This window comes from Mixophyes fleayi, chromosome 7 (genome assembly GCF_038048845.1).
Source record: "Mixophyes fleayi isolate aMixFle1 chromosome 7, aMixFle1.hap1, whole genome shotgun sequence".
Lineage (NCBI taxonomy): Eukaryota > Metazoa > Chordata > Amphibia > Anura > Limnodynastidae > Mixophyes > Mixophyes fleayi.
Window position 1 is genome coordinate 13287315 of NC_134408.1, and position 16075 is coordinate 13303389.

The window sequence follows — 16075 nt, forward strand, 5'->3', positions numbered from 1 at the left end:
ATTAACTTTTGCGGTTTGTTTAAGATAATTTCCAAAAAATGGACTTTCATGGAGATATCATAAAGGAGGAAATGTAGGTTTTGAGTAATCAGAGATCCCCGTTATTACTTGACAGATGACATCATCAGGAGAGCAAATAGATACTGCTTGTGAAAGTCTGCATTAGGCAGACGAAACGCGTCACTATTTGTATGTTTCAAAATCTATATCCAACCGTGATTATGCAATTGTGGAGAATCTAACTAGTGGCACTATTGATACTTCTTTTGGCTTATTTTGGAGTCGTTAGCTAACAGCTAAAAGGAACTGATTGACAGCAATCACTTATCTGTCTGGACAGTAATTTTGGTTCTGATTGTTTATCGCTAGTCCACTTTTACAGTGAGCAATCGTGGTTGGGTTCCTGAGGGTATGCGGATATCCATCTTCACTCACGCTCGGTCCTCCCGCTGTTGCCTGGAACTGTATTGCCTAAATTTCTATATTCTCACCTGATACGGAACTTTTCTATATTGGACAAAACAAAACTAAATATTAACCTCAGAACATTTGAAGAGGCCTACTAATAACAACAACATTTATCTTATCTGGTTGGTTATTAGTGAAACAAACTCTCCTATAGGTGGTAATTTTATGTTGCTGCTAACTCAACATTATTCCACATACTGTGTTCCGTTTTAATTTATGCCAAATTGAATAAATTGTGGGTATTTTATATGAACAATTGTTCCTACATGTGTTCACTCTCATTACTATTTGTGGTGTTGTATATAGAGTCTAGTATGGGATGTCAGTATCATCTCCTCAGTTTATTGTTCTGTTATATTTATCATCAGGAGAGCAAAACAGGAAAGCTGCTAAGTGCTCGCAGCATTCAATGTAATATAGTTATGAAGGGTCGTTATTCACATTAGCACATGGTAGTGTCTTGATTTTTCTCAAGCTAGAAAACATAAAGGGAACATAATTGTAGGTGTAAGGGAGAGGTAGAAGGAAAGTTTAGGGGCATCTGAGAGACATATGCGAAGTATAGGTACCAAAAAGGAATGAGACAGGTTCTCCATAATTTTCAAAACAGCTTCCTACAACAGTTTTTATATATATATATATACATATAGTCTGATTTAACTTACATGCTTTGGAAGTGTCTTTTTCCGCAGCAGGCTGACAGTGACAGGATGTGTCTGAGGTCAGACACATCTTTTTAAAGAGAAGGTGGGAGTGTCACCTGCCCATCAAGCTGGGGCTCTGGGAGTTGTAAAATCCTGTTTGTTTCTCTGCTCAAATGCACCTATGCTAGAACAGCTGGCTGGTAGCTAGAGCTGGTCCCTGTTTATTTAGTGTTTAAGGTCACAAGAAACTGTCTGGAATCTTTATGATTTGAACTACTTTACCATCCTGACATTAAAACAAAGTAAAAGCAAGAATTGTTTGCGTGCATTTCACCAGAAGTGTACTCTTACCACAATATATTTTCAGCCATTCAGAATATATATATATATATATCCTTGAAATTTGGTTTACCTCTTTAGGGTTCTCTAATGACTTTTAAGTTCAGTAACATTGTCTTATCGATCTATGGCCAGACCAATTTCTAGTGATATTCCGAAATATTATGTGGAGCCAAATGCATGGCATGTGAGATTATTAATATTGCTCTGAATCAAGCAAAAGAAAGTCTTACCACCAACTTTACTTAGAGTGGGTCCAAATTCACCTCTAGTTAGAACGATCACTCCCAATTCAATGCAGCCTCCTGTGGGATGATTACAGACTCTCACCACCTCTGTCAATGTTGCTATTAGACTAATACAGACTTGATAAAATATAACCCTTGTAGAAACATAATAGCTCCTAAAAGGACTGTTGAGCTCTATAATATGTTGAAATATGAAGGTCAGATTTGCATTTAAGCTGTACAATGAACAACTACTTTTCATCACTTATCAATGGTCGTTTCTACAGATGTACACAGTATGCACAGACCCAGGTGATTCCCTATTTAAACATCAATAAGCAATGGGGATTTTTAATAATTAAGTAAACATAGACATAGTCCAACTAAACAAATTAACTATTGCTAATAATAATGTATAAAGTAGTAGAAATGTTACATACATATAAATAATAAATATGAAATAATAAAGATTTACTCTATTACTATTATTATTATTCTTTTTATTATTAATAATAATAATAATAATTATTATTATAATAATCTCAATGACATTACTACTATTAAAGCAGGTGATATTAATTAAACAAAAATACCATGAATACTGACACATAGAAAAAATGAATGTTAGACAGATCTGATATATTCCAATTAAGAGAGAAAAAGGGTTCTACATTAATCTTGATGCTTCTCATAATATACTATTAGCTATATGAACTGTAATATAAGATTAGAATAATTTTGACTTTTGCCTATCAATACACGGATTTATTTTATATTGATTTGATTAAATGTCAATCTCACAGATCAAAATTCTGGCTTCAGTATGTAGAGGAACATTTTCTAATGCTAATGGGCAGGGCCGGGTTTACCACTATGCAACCTAGGCAATCGACTAGGGCCCAGCAGTCCCCAGAGGGCCCTCTCAGGGCCATCTGTGAGACCACCCTTTAAAAATGGGCCGCTACTTATGGGCCAGTGCTATATGCTTGCCCCCCCGTATATGTTATGCTAAAACGCTATAGTGCTATGGTTTTTTTCAGGGAGGGGGCCCCAAACCAGTATCTTGCCTAGGGCCCCATGAGGTCTAAATCCGGCTCTGCTAATGGGCACCACAGAAGATACATGGGTTGCTAACACTTTATCAAAAGATATTAATAATACGTCCTTCACCTTACTGCATTGGCCACTATAATTCACAATTGTGATAGAGAAGTATTGTGTAAAAGGCTGCATTAATAGGTGGTATTACTACAGTCACTGACAACTATTCACCTAGTTATAAACAACTTTTAAACAACCTTTAATAAGAACTTAAGGACAATGTAAGGATAAATGGTACAGAAGTAGAGACATAACTATTATTGTGGCATATCATAATGCTGCTGTGGAGCCTAACAGTAAGGGGGGTCCTAACGGTGGACCTAATGAAGTTCAGGTTTGAGTCAACCTAACGTCATTTCCAGCTGTGTGATATCAATTACCTATTTGTGGACTGCTGTATGCACAGAATAGCAGGACAAAATATGGTAGAACATGATAATTAGACCTGGCAAGAGATATTCCATATTGATGTTGGATATAGATAGTAATGTACCAAATCATGTGTTACTATGACTGTGAGAAGTACAAATTATACACACAAATAAATTGAGTTAATTTACATTAATCAAACAGACAAAGTGATTGATAGTCAAATGACCCACATTCCACTTACATGCACTGGACCTACATAAATATTGTGGGTCTGATTCATTAAGGAGAGCAAAGAAAAAAAAGGAGTAAATTTGCACCACGGCAAAACCATGTTGCATGGGAGGAGGAGATAAATTTAAAATGTGGGGACAGATTTATAGTTGGGGTAGGGCATTTTTCAGATGATAATTAGATTTCACTGTAAAAATAAAGCTATCAAATATTTGTGTGCTACATGAAAAGCAACAAATATTTTCTTTATAAAAAAACAACTAATTTTCACCCCTTGCTTTGTAACATGGTTTGTCCAGGAGCAAATTTAGTCCTTTTTTCTGCTTTGCTCTCTTTAATGACTCAGGCCCTGTATGTTAGTGCGTAGAGTCAATACAATGTCGTGTCTGAAAAAAATATTATATATTTATATTGCAATTTCTGCACTTTCAATTTTTATACGAATTAGAACCTAAAATCAAAATTTATACTATCTAATTTATCTAATTTTAAGATACGTATAAGGTTATAATTTTGGAAAGTTAAACTTCAGTCAAGGTTACCATTTAAAGAAGGTGGAAATGGATAAATGATGTACAGGAACAGTGCAATAAAGTACAAAATACAATCTTAATGGCAGCAGAGATCTTTTACAGATATGTGAGTAAACTGAAAGTGAAAAGAAAGCAAGAACGTGGGAGATGTTACAAGTGTTAAGAAAGCTCAACATTAGAAATAGAGACTTAACCAGAGGAAAATATAAAATTATGTAAAAAAGAGACACAATGGGGTTAATTCATTAAGGAAAGTAACGCAAAAAAAGATGTAACTTTGCACCTGGGCAAAACCATGTTGCATTGGAGGGGAGGTAAATTTAAAAATATGGGGACAGATTTATAGTTGGGGTAGAGCATGTCCTAGATTAACTTTAAAGTTCAGTGCAAAAATCAATCTATAAAGTATTTGTGTGCTACATGAAAAAAAACAGCCAGTATTTAACTTATGTGCAAAATAATAAACTAATTTGCGCCCCTTGCATGGTAACATGGTTTGTCCAGCAGAGAACTTACTTCTTATTTTTGCCTTGCTTTCCTTAATGTATTAGGCCCAATATATGTTACAATGTTGTACAGAACAAACATAGGAATATTGTGCAAGTTGAAACTTTTTACAAAGAAGAAAACAGGAACAATAAAGCCCAAAAAAACTGTAGGTTTGGTTATACTGAAAGGAAGTTGCACACTGCATAAATATAAATGTACATTTCCTTCATTAGAATGAAGCAATATTTATCAATACTGACCAAATCACATACACCACAGAGATGGTGCCTATAGAAATCACAAAAATAAAAGCAATTAAGTCAACAAGTCCATATTTTATTATCCATCCAAGTGTTTAACAAGCATTTTAATCAATGGAAACACTTAATTAAAAACATTTTATTGTGACTTGTTGCTTGATGGGAGATAGTGTCATAAAATTGTAGTGGATTTTTAAGGGTTATTAAATACAATATACCTTAAAGATAATATAGTCTAAGAGAGCACATTTCAGAATGCTTGACATGGATTCTAGCAGAGGTGATGGCCTCTCAGATTGTTGAAGAAATGCACAGACACATATAATTCTATTGTAAGGACTTATTAAAAAAACACACAAGTGTGCATACAGGCACTAATATATCCTCTGTCTCGAATAAACAAAAACATGTTCTGACATCTATTTCATTTTTATTTTTACCCACAATCCTCTGTGTTATAGAGTGATAAAGAGAAGAGCAGGACTTACCATTGGAAGTGAACTCCCTGTTCCAGCTTGTGTTACACAAAGACAATAGAGGTGATAATATATAAGCATAACATTTACCTCTGGGGAACAGTAGATAGTTGGGAGATTATATAATTGATCCTTTTTGTATTTAAGTTTAATTATACTGTAATTCTTCTATTCCCACTTTCCTTAATGTATTAAGAGTTTATAGTGTTGTGTTGGGAGTTGCATTTTTCCATCTTGTGGAATGTTGGGCTATTTATTTAGCTAACTTCATCTAGTCTGAAGGTTATCAGGTAGCATTAAGATAACATTTAGTAATATATTCTAGATTATTATGTAGAAATAGATATATGGAACTCAGATTAGTATTTTTAATTCAAAGCTTATTTATTATTTAACAATATTATTAATAGTTTTTTAACATTCAAGATGCATTTACCGTCTATGCAGAATTTTTCCAAAATTATTTTTAATAAAACACATTGACGAGATGTGGCAGGATGGAGGTTGGGCATATGAGCTCTGCAAAACATCTGACTGGACTAACGTTGTTGGAATATTTTTAGTGTAGTTGGAAGATTTGCTATCTTAGTTTAGAAATGCAATTTTGACTCTCTGCTGATGAATTTCAAATGGCTGCTTTATAGAATGTAACATATGACAGATCATAAATTGCTTTCTTTAGATATTATTATTATGCTGAACATGATTTATAGTTTGCTGGACAGCAAAAAGGTAATATTGTACATTATGGTTCTATGCTGTGCAGGACATTGGATCTTTATAATATGTTGGACATATGAATGTTTATGCTAAGCACTGAGAATGCAAACTATGCAGGACATATGTGTGGAGCTGTGATGCTGAATTTTGGGACAGTATAATTTAATTGGCAATGGTGCTAAAATGCTGTACATTGGGAATATTCTATAGAAGTTTTTTAGTTTAGTCCATCTGGTTGTGGTTTAGCTTCAATTCTATGCAATCATTATAGGTTGTAATATAGTATGAAACGTTCTTTTGCAAACATGCAATATTAGAACATTGAGTTGATATCACATTGAATTATAGACCAGTTGTACATCTTTGGAATGCTTCTTTAATCACAGCTTATTAAACTGCAGTTGCCAGTAATTTTCTCTATCACAAGGGCAGATCAAGCTTAGCTCACAGTTACATTTTTGAAAGCTGAGGCCCCAGTTTTAATCATCCTCCTAAAGTAGTGAAGCCATCACCATGCAGACCAGTGGCTGGCTGACAAATTTTAGCCTGGGGTGAGACTTGGCTTAGTAGCCTATTAGGAACATTCTGTAGAAAAATAATGCAGGTAACTCTGTGACCAAACCCAAGGTAGTCCACTATTGGACCGGCCCAATGGGGAGAAGCCCCCCCAGCCCAGTCAACCCCCTCAGAACCACTGTCATACATTAAACAGTCTGTGATCTCTATATCCCTCTATTTCAAAGGGGACCCAAGGGTATGTCTATCTAACTTCCGCTCTAAAGACCTTGCCAAATCCTTCCTAGTGGTGTATTGAAGCTCATCTTTCATTTTTCATGTTTATTGTATCCAATTTAAGTAATTTTATTTGGTTTATTCCCTAGGTGGTGCTCCTCATAATGTACATCCTTTTCAGAACAAAACAAAAGGAGAGACAATGCATTCTGATTGGGGAACTCTTGCATCTAGACTAAAATATTTTTTTCTATTACTATTAAAACTTGATTTTACTGCATTTCTTTATAACACTTACATATGTTCTGACCTGACAACTATGAGATTTGCTAAATTTTAAAACCTACCACTTGACTTGTGCATTGTGCTCCAAAAAAAATAAAAATAATATATATATATATATATATATATATATATATATATATATATAGACTGCTTATCTTGGCAGCTTCCATAACATCTATGTGAACATACCAGGTTTATATAGTCTTATTATACCCACTTCACACACTTCACAGGGGCGCATTACTATACCAGGGAAGCATGACCAGACAGGCTTAACATATTATCTGTCCCTTACCCCACTAGTTAAAGAGTTTTAGTCACCTGGTTGTCCTGACTTGCTGAATACTGGCCACTTGGCTTGACAATCTTTCCTCTACCAGCTTTGTAGGAGTCAGCATGGTAGGAGTTTAACCCTTGGTCTCTCTGCTAGAGCAGGCGGACCAAATTACAAAACCCACAAAGTTCTTTTGAGCTGCAAATGTACTAGCAGGATGCTTAGTCCAGCATAAGTGTTGAATTTCAATGCTGAATTTCTTCTCAGGAACAAAACAAAACCAGAAATAACCTCCCCTTCTCTGACTATTGCTTCTTAACCCTTTAATTTTCCTACGCTCCAGGGTCTGACTCATGGGTTGCCTTGGATAGCAGGATTCTCTAAGAATGGCTGTCTGTCAAAAAGGGCTATTACAGGGCTGTACCATTTCATCCGGGAACATCTCTTGGTTCCCTGCTGGTTTGACACCAAAGTAACTAGCTGAATACAATATCATGAGACAATGGGGACATACTCAGGTTAATTAAGGGGAAGGCCAAAATGATTAAGTGACTCTCCCAGTATTAACCCTTTACAAGTTTTTTCAACCAGAACTAACTCTCAGCTGATCAGGACTTCCTGTAGAAAAGGAGGGGGAAATGCATGCAGCTACAGCCCCTTCACCTTTATCCATAATCCACCCGGCTTCAATTAAAGAACAATGAACAGTATCATTGCAATATCAACAATACACATGTTTACAATGGGTAACACATAGTAAAAAAGTCTCCTGTAAAGGAATGGCTATAATGTCCCATTATCCCCATGTAATGCAACACTGCACTTTCACTCTGAGGAACACTAACAGGGCTAGAAACGTACATGTTGTTATACTCCACATTTGGTGAGAAACAAGGGGAGGCCTGGTTAAGGTGATCTCAAACTTGTTTTTATCACAATCTTATCAATTTATGGATATTCTTCTAATCTAAGAGGACATATATTTCTCCATCAGTGTCTCACCATTCCTATACCACATCTCTACTCACAAGGGCAGTATAGTATGTTGTAGGACCCATATACAGCTTCTGAATGCTTTGTATTTTTTTCTCTTTGGGATTTTATTAGTTCACCCCATTCATTCAATTTCTGTATAATGTGTTGGTGTCCCAGCTTCATCACACAGTGTGTATTGTCTTTTATTTTATGGCACCTGTCGTCATGTTCATTGTTGACATTCTGACTTCCATCTTAAGATATGTTCAACACAAAATAACCATGTAAGTGCAGCCCACATTTAATTAAGCTCCATAGTATTTATTAAACATTTTAATAGACTTAAACATATTTACTTATTTATTTTTTATAATTGTGCCTTATTTTATCCCAAGAGATCTCTTTATTCTGTAGACTGTATATCAGTGGATTAAACATTTGTGTAACTACAGTGAACAGTATGTTGAAGACTAGCTCCAGGACTTCATAGTGGTCTGATGGTGGTATAATGTACACAGATATACATGACCCATAAAATATAGTGAGGACCGTGAGGTGGGATGAGCAGGTGGAGAAGGCTTTTCTCCTGCCATCTCTGGATTTAATCTTCAAGATGGCACTAATAATATTTATATAAGACATCAAACTGCAGGAGAATGAGCTTAATCCAAGTATCAATAATTCTACATAAACCACAATAAAAAACAATTCTTTTTTGGTATTGGCAGTTTCCATGAGTTATTTAGCATAGCAAAAGAGTTCGTGGACTATATATGAAGCAGAAATAAATATTTGAGGGCTATAATATACCTAGTAAAGAGCTTAAATATCCCAATACAAATCTGGCAACTATCAGTTGCATACAATATTTTCAGCTGACGGTTCAGTGATAGTGTAATTATTTACAAATTGCAACAAATCGGTCTATAAATCTAATCTAATCTAATCTAATTGTCCACGGTAATACATCAATGAGGAGAAAATAATAAATATACATTCTTAGTGCCGTCAATAGGAATAAGTAATAAGAAAATTTTCTACTGGTAAGTTCAATAACATTGTCCCATCGATCTATGACCAGACCAATGTCTAGTGATATTTAGAAATAATATGTAGAGCCAAATGCATGGCAAGTAAATAAAGTCTTATCACCAACTTTACTTGTAATGGGTGCCAAACTCACAACTAGTTAGGGAGAGCACTCCCAATTCAATGTCTCACCTCTGTCAATGTCGCTATTAGATTAATAGAGACACGATAAAAACATAATAGCTCCTAAAAGGACTGTTAAGATCTATAATATGTTGAAATATGAAGGTCAGATTTGCATTTAAGTTGGAAGATGATAAACTTCATGATGCGTTACACCACTGATCAATGGTGGTTTCTACAGAAGTACAGATTATACACAGAAACAGATTATTTCCTTTTTAAACAGCAACAAACAAGGGGGATTGTTAATAATTAATTAAATATAGACATAGTCCAATAAAACATATGAACTATTCCTAAGCCTAATGTATATGTAGAAAATGAGAAATATGAAATATATATAAATAATAAATATGAAATAATAAATATTTACTCTATTATTATTAATAATAATAATAATAATAATAATAATAATAATAATAATAATAATATCAATGATAATACTACTATTAAAACAGGTGATATTAATAAACCAAAAATTCCATTAAGTAATATTAATAGTGAGACATAGAAAAAATGAATGTTAGATCTAATATATTCCATTTCAGAGAAAATATAGAATCTGCCATAATCTTGATACTTCTCATTAAATTGATATATTTTTTAGATATTTTATCTTTTTATAGTGATTTTACATATAAATACTATTAGCTATATCAGCTGTAATTTAAGATTAGAATAATTTTGACTATTGCACGTCAATACATGGATTTATTTTATATTGATTTGATTCATTACCAATATCACAGATTAATATTCTGGCTTCAGTATGTAGAGGGCCATTTTTTAATGCTAATGGGCACCACAGCAGATACATGCGCTGCTAACACTTAATCAAAAGATAGCACTAATACGACCTTCACCTTACTGCATTGGCCGTTATAATTCACAATTATGACAGAGAAGTAGTGTGCAAAAAACTGCATTATTAGTTGGCATTACCACAGTCACTGACAACTGGTTATAAACAACCTTTAATAAGAATGTAAGGACAATATAAGGGTAAACAGTACAGAAGTAGAGACATAACTATTATTGTGGCATATCATATTGCTGCTGTGGAGCCTAACAGTAAGGGGGTCCTAACGATGGACCGGGGCAATGAAGTTCCGGTTTGAGTCAATCTAATGTCATTTCCAGTTATGTGATATCAATTGCCTATTTGTGGGCTGTTTTAACTTCTGTATGCACAGAATAGCAGGGCAAAATGGTTTGAAAAATTATAACTAGACCTGGCCAGGGACTTTAATTGTTTGGTAACATTCAAGATACATTTACTGCCTATGTAGAATTTTGCCATAAAATACATTGCGAAGATGTGGCAGAGTGGAGATTGGGCATATGAGCCATGACAATCCCAGTCTATACTTGTCAGTAATGATGCCTCTCACAGGGGCAGAGCAGCCTTAACTCACAGAAATAAATGCACCACCTTTTAGGTGAACTGTTTCATTAGTGGAAATGTGGCAATAGTGGTCCTAGCAGTCACATATAAAAAAAACCCAGGCCCCAGTTTTAATTATCCTCATATAATAATTAAGTCATCACCATGTAGACTGGTGGCTGGCTGGCAAATTTTAGCCCCAGGGGTGAGACTTGGCTCAGGGGCCTATTAGGAACATTTTAAACAAAAAGAAAATACAGGTAGCCCAGTGTCCCACCCCAAGGTAGCCCACTATGGGATAGGCCCAATGGGCAGTTGCCCCCCCTGCCCAGCCGGCCCCTGAAGACCAATGTATTAAATTAAAGAACATTCCACCTATGTCAGAGATCTCTATCTTCAAATGGGACCCAAGGAAATGTCTAGCTATCCAACAGACAACTTCCACACTAAAAACCTTTCCAAATCCTTCCTAGTGATATATTGAAGCTCATCTCTCATTTTTCTTGTATCCAGTTTATCTCATTCTATTTGCTTCATCCACTAAGTGGTGCTCCCCATAATTTACATCAATATAAGAACAAAGCAAAAAGAGAGATAAAGTTCCTGATTCATCAAGGCACGTTTCTGCCGATTTTGAGCGCATCGTACACAAAATCACTCTGCGCATGCCCAGAACCAGACCACATGTCAGTAAGTAAAGCCCTGTCCGCTGCATCTTTGCATGCAAAAGGACACTTACTACAGCCTACAATATCAAGGAGTGTATGGCGCGAGAAATGGGTGTTTTGCCATAGTCGATGAACAGTAAGGGAGTGCTAAACGCGAGCACACGCAGACACGCCTGAATTAAGCTCTGCATGTCTCAAAGTTGCTTGTTTTATTATACATCATTTTCAGAACAAAACAAATGGAGAGACAAAGCATTCTGATTGGGGAACTCTTGGATCTGGACTAAGAGATTTTTTTCTATTATTATTAAAACTTGATTTTATTGCATTCCTTTAAAACATACTTATGTTCTGACCTGACAACTATGGGATTTGCAAAATTTTAAAACCTAACACTTGACTGATTTTGTATTGTGCAATGTGCTCCAAAAAAATTAAATAAATATATATACATACATATATATATATATATATATATATATATATATATATATAAATATATATATATATATATATATATATATATACTGCTTATCTTGGCAGCTTCCATAACATCTATGTGAAGATACCAGGTTTATCTGGTCCAGTTATACCCACTTCACACTGGCTGGCCACCCAGGGGTTTCATCCCTTTAAAACATACTTATGATCTCACCTAACACAACTGTGAAGTTTGTTGTCATCTATCAAAGTTTTGTTTTTAAATTTTGTATTGAAGGAGAAGACAGGCACATCCATTAGGAATTGGGGTAGAATAAAGTGAACAAGGATCTGGGGGGGGGGTTTAGCAGCATGTGCCAAGCTGGTCAGCACAGGGCTGGATTCTCTTGGGAGATGGGGTCCGGAAATAAAAAATGGGATAATAAGACACATTTAATAGTTAAAAAAGGTCCCACTGTGGCCAGGCTGCTGTTAAGTGTCTGGGGATGCTGGCACCAGCAAACCCATGGCCACCAGGGTATTCTGGGAAACTAAAAGTGCCAGCATGCCCTGACACCCAGGGACCTGTATTGCACTAAAGAAAAATATAAATAAAACACAGACACCATTGTAAACATTACTTTAATTGAAATAAAAACACCCCAAAACATTTTTTAACATTTATTTCCATTTTTTTTTTTTTTTGCTGTATTGCCAGTTTAAGTCTCATACTTTATTATGGCATTTTTTTTAACTCTGTCAACCTAATGAACATAGGGATATCCTGACTGTTGACCTTACCGTGTCGAGATTCTGAATGGCGTCATGTTCATTGACGACATTCTGACTGAATTCCATCTTAAGATATGTTCAACTCAAAATAACCACATTTCAAGTGAAGGTTCGGGCTGCGTATGCCCCCAAATTTAAATGAGCCCCATAGTATTTATTGAATGTTTTAAATGACTTAAACATAATTATTTATTCAATTAGTGTAATTTTGCGTTATTTTCCCCAAGAGATCTCTTTAGCGCCTTCTTTACATCTTTATTCTGTAGACTGTAGATCAGTGGATTAAACATGGGTGTAACTACAGTGAACATTACGTTGAAGATCAGCTCCAGGACTTTGTACTGGTCTGATGGTGGTATAATGTACACAGATATACATGACCCATAAAATATGGTGAGGACCGTGAGGTGGGATGAGCAGGTGGAGAAGGCTTTTCTCCTCCCGTCTCTGGATTTAATCTTCAAGATGGCACTAATAATTTTTATATAAGACATCAAACTGCAGGAGAATGGAGAGAAACCAAATATCAACATTTCTATATATATCACAATAAAAAATAATTCCTTATTTGTGCTGGCGATTTTCATGAGTGATTTAGCATCACAGAAGTACTGGTGGATTATATATGAACAACAGAAAGACACATTTGAGGCTGATAATGTAACTAGCAAAGAGTTTAAATATCCAGCTACCCATATGACAACTGTGAGTTGCACACAGTGTTTCCAGCTGAAGATACGGTGATAGTGTAAAGGTTTACAAATAGCAACATATCGGTCATAAGCCATCATGGATAAAAGAACAATTTCTGTGCAGGCAAATCCATAAAAAAAGTACATCTGGGTAAAGCACTGTATGAAGGACACTTGGTGATTCCCAGACAGTAACATGTACAACAGGTTCGGAACAGTGACAGTTGTGTAACAAAGATCTAACCAGGACAAATTACAGAGAAATAGATACATCGGGGTGTGTAAGTGTTTATCCATAAATATGGCTATAATTATAACAGAGTTTGCTAGCAGTCCAGTCAGGTATAATAAGAGAAACATAGTGAAAAAATATGATTTATGGGTTGATGTAGTAAAAACAGACACAATATGGAACTCTGGAAGATATGTGTAATTTTCCATAAGCTGTTCATACAATTCTTGAAGAAAAATTTACTTTTGTATTTTATTGAAGATTTCCTAAAACGGTCTGTCATGGAATGAAGATATCACATAGGAGGAGATTTACATATTGATTGATCAGAGATTCCTTTTATTGCTTGACAGAGGACATAATCAGGAAAGCACACAAGCATAAATAAAACATGAAAGTGACTAAGTGCTCTCCGGTTATCAATAAAAAAACATTTTTGTAGACTTCTGCAAATGAAACAAATCAATTTATGTAATACACATCTTTCTCAAGAAAACAAATGTTGCAACACTGAATTCAAGGACCAAAAACGATGAATTCTACAGATTTTAACATGTTTCCCTACTGAATAAAAAAGTAGAATAGAACAATGTATCAATGTAATATATAAGGGTTTGCATGTGTTTCCTCTGGGTGCTCCGGTTTTCTCCCACAATCCAAAAAAATACTAGTAGGCTAATTAGCTGATGACAAAATTAACCATATTCTGTGTATATTTTAGGGAACACAAACTTTAAGCTTCAATGGGTCAGGAACTAATGTGAATGACAAATATTCTCTGGACAGCACAGTGGAATTGATGGTGCATTAACTATAATGATGATGAAGACAGGAAGGAGGAGATCAGAAAAGGGAGCAATGGATACAAAAACATAGAGGGGTGGACAAAGGCAGATGTCAAAGTCAGTGTGATAGATCGAAAAGACAAGGAGGAGAAGAGAGGATGGAGAGAGTAAACAAATCATGGAGAGACATCAATGAGCGAAGAGTTTAGACAACACTCAGCGACAGATATAAAGCAAAAGGACAGATGGGGTGCAGTTATGTTTCAGATCAGGAAAGAGTGATAAATTTACTCCCAGATTAATTAATAGCCACTAAAGTTATCAAGATGTAATTGGATCACTTACAAAAAGGGGATTGAAATAAGGAATACAATTCCCCATTTACTGCTTACAACTATCCTTGCTATAATACATATTCTGTAAATAGCCCCTACATGATGGATACCAATCATAAATAGTAGACCCACATTAATTGTAAATAATGTATAAAGAACGACTAAAGTGATAGGGCGAAGACTAAACCATTAGAACAATGCATTTATTTCTATCTCTGGAGACCTATTCCTCATTTAAATAATGCCATCCTGTAAAACAAAGTCACAGATTTGCAGTAGATGTATTAATGTCCACGATCCGCCCACATCAGATGCGAAAACCTTTGCACCCCTGCAGATGGTGCAACCTAGGTAAACCCAATGTATTCCTCCATATTATCCATATTATCTGAGTTCAAAAAATAGGAGTTTTCACAATAGGCCTCCTGCTTTGTGGTTCATAAATGAGTAATACTGACTGTGAGGTTTAACCATGATGTAGATTCTAATACAATGCAATGAGATGGTCCATGTTTACTAATATGTTGATAGATTACATAGCAATGTAAATGCCTAGACATAGACATAATTACTGCTACTTTCAGGCAAAGTGTAGTAATATGTTTTGGTGAGCAATTATCATGCACCACTTCACCTGGGTGACTACCAGGGTAAACAGTCCAATCCACAGAGGGTTCTCTAAAAGCCTCAATGGATGATGTCCCCAACAGCATGATAAGGTCATCTAGGGGTCCTCAATGCATGTCATCCGGCATATATAATATCCTGGGACATACTCAGGAGGAGAGACCTTGCTTGTGCTCCCAAGATATCTATACTATTGCTAATTGACCTCTTCTAAATTGGGGAACCACACAAAATGAAAGGGTCATAAGTTCAAAGCTCATTGAAAGCATATATTTTATCATAAATAATTAAAGCCTATGATTTACAACAATATATTTTTTGGAAGTCCCCACACTTCATATGGTATCCAAAATATTGATGCATTAATTAAATTGTCCATTAGTAACAATTGGTTTATTAAAACTCTCCACTAGTGTCTGTAAATCTAATTGACTATTTTTCCATATACATGATAGATAAGAGTAGATAACAGTAGACAATAACTATTATAACTAGCCAATAATAACTGCAAATAGACCAAGTGCCATCAGCTCAGAAAAATAAGATAAATATCCAGTGGGAAATTCCGCAATATTGACTGCTGGGTCTCTGGGTAAATCAATTTTTCAGTTATATTTAGAAATATAAAGCTTGATTCATGTTCAGATGTAGGGCCATTTGTGTACCATAGCTTGAGTGAAATTGCTCTGGAAATGTTTCGATATGCACCTTATGCTAATAAATGCAATTGAATGCATTTCATGTCCAAGGAGAAATTACTGACTATCACCTGAGGGGCAGAACAGGGGATGAGATTAGTGGA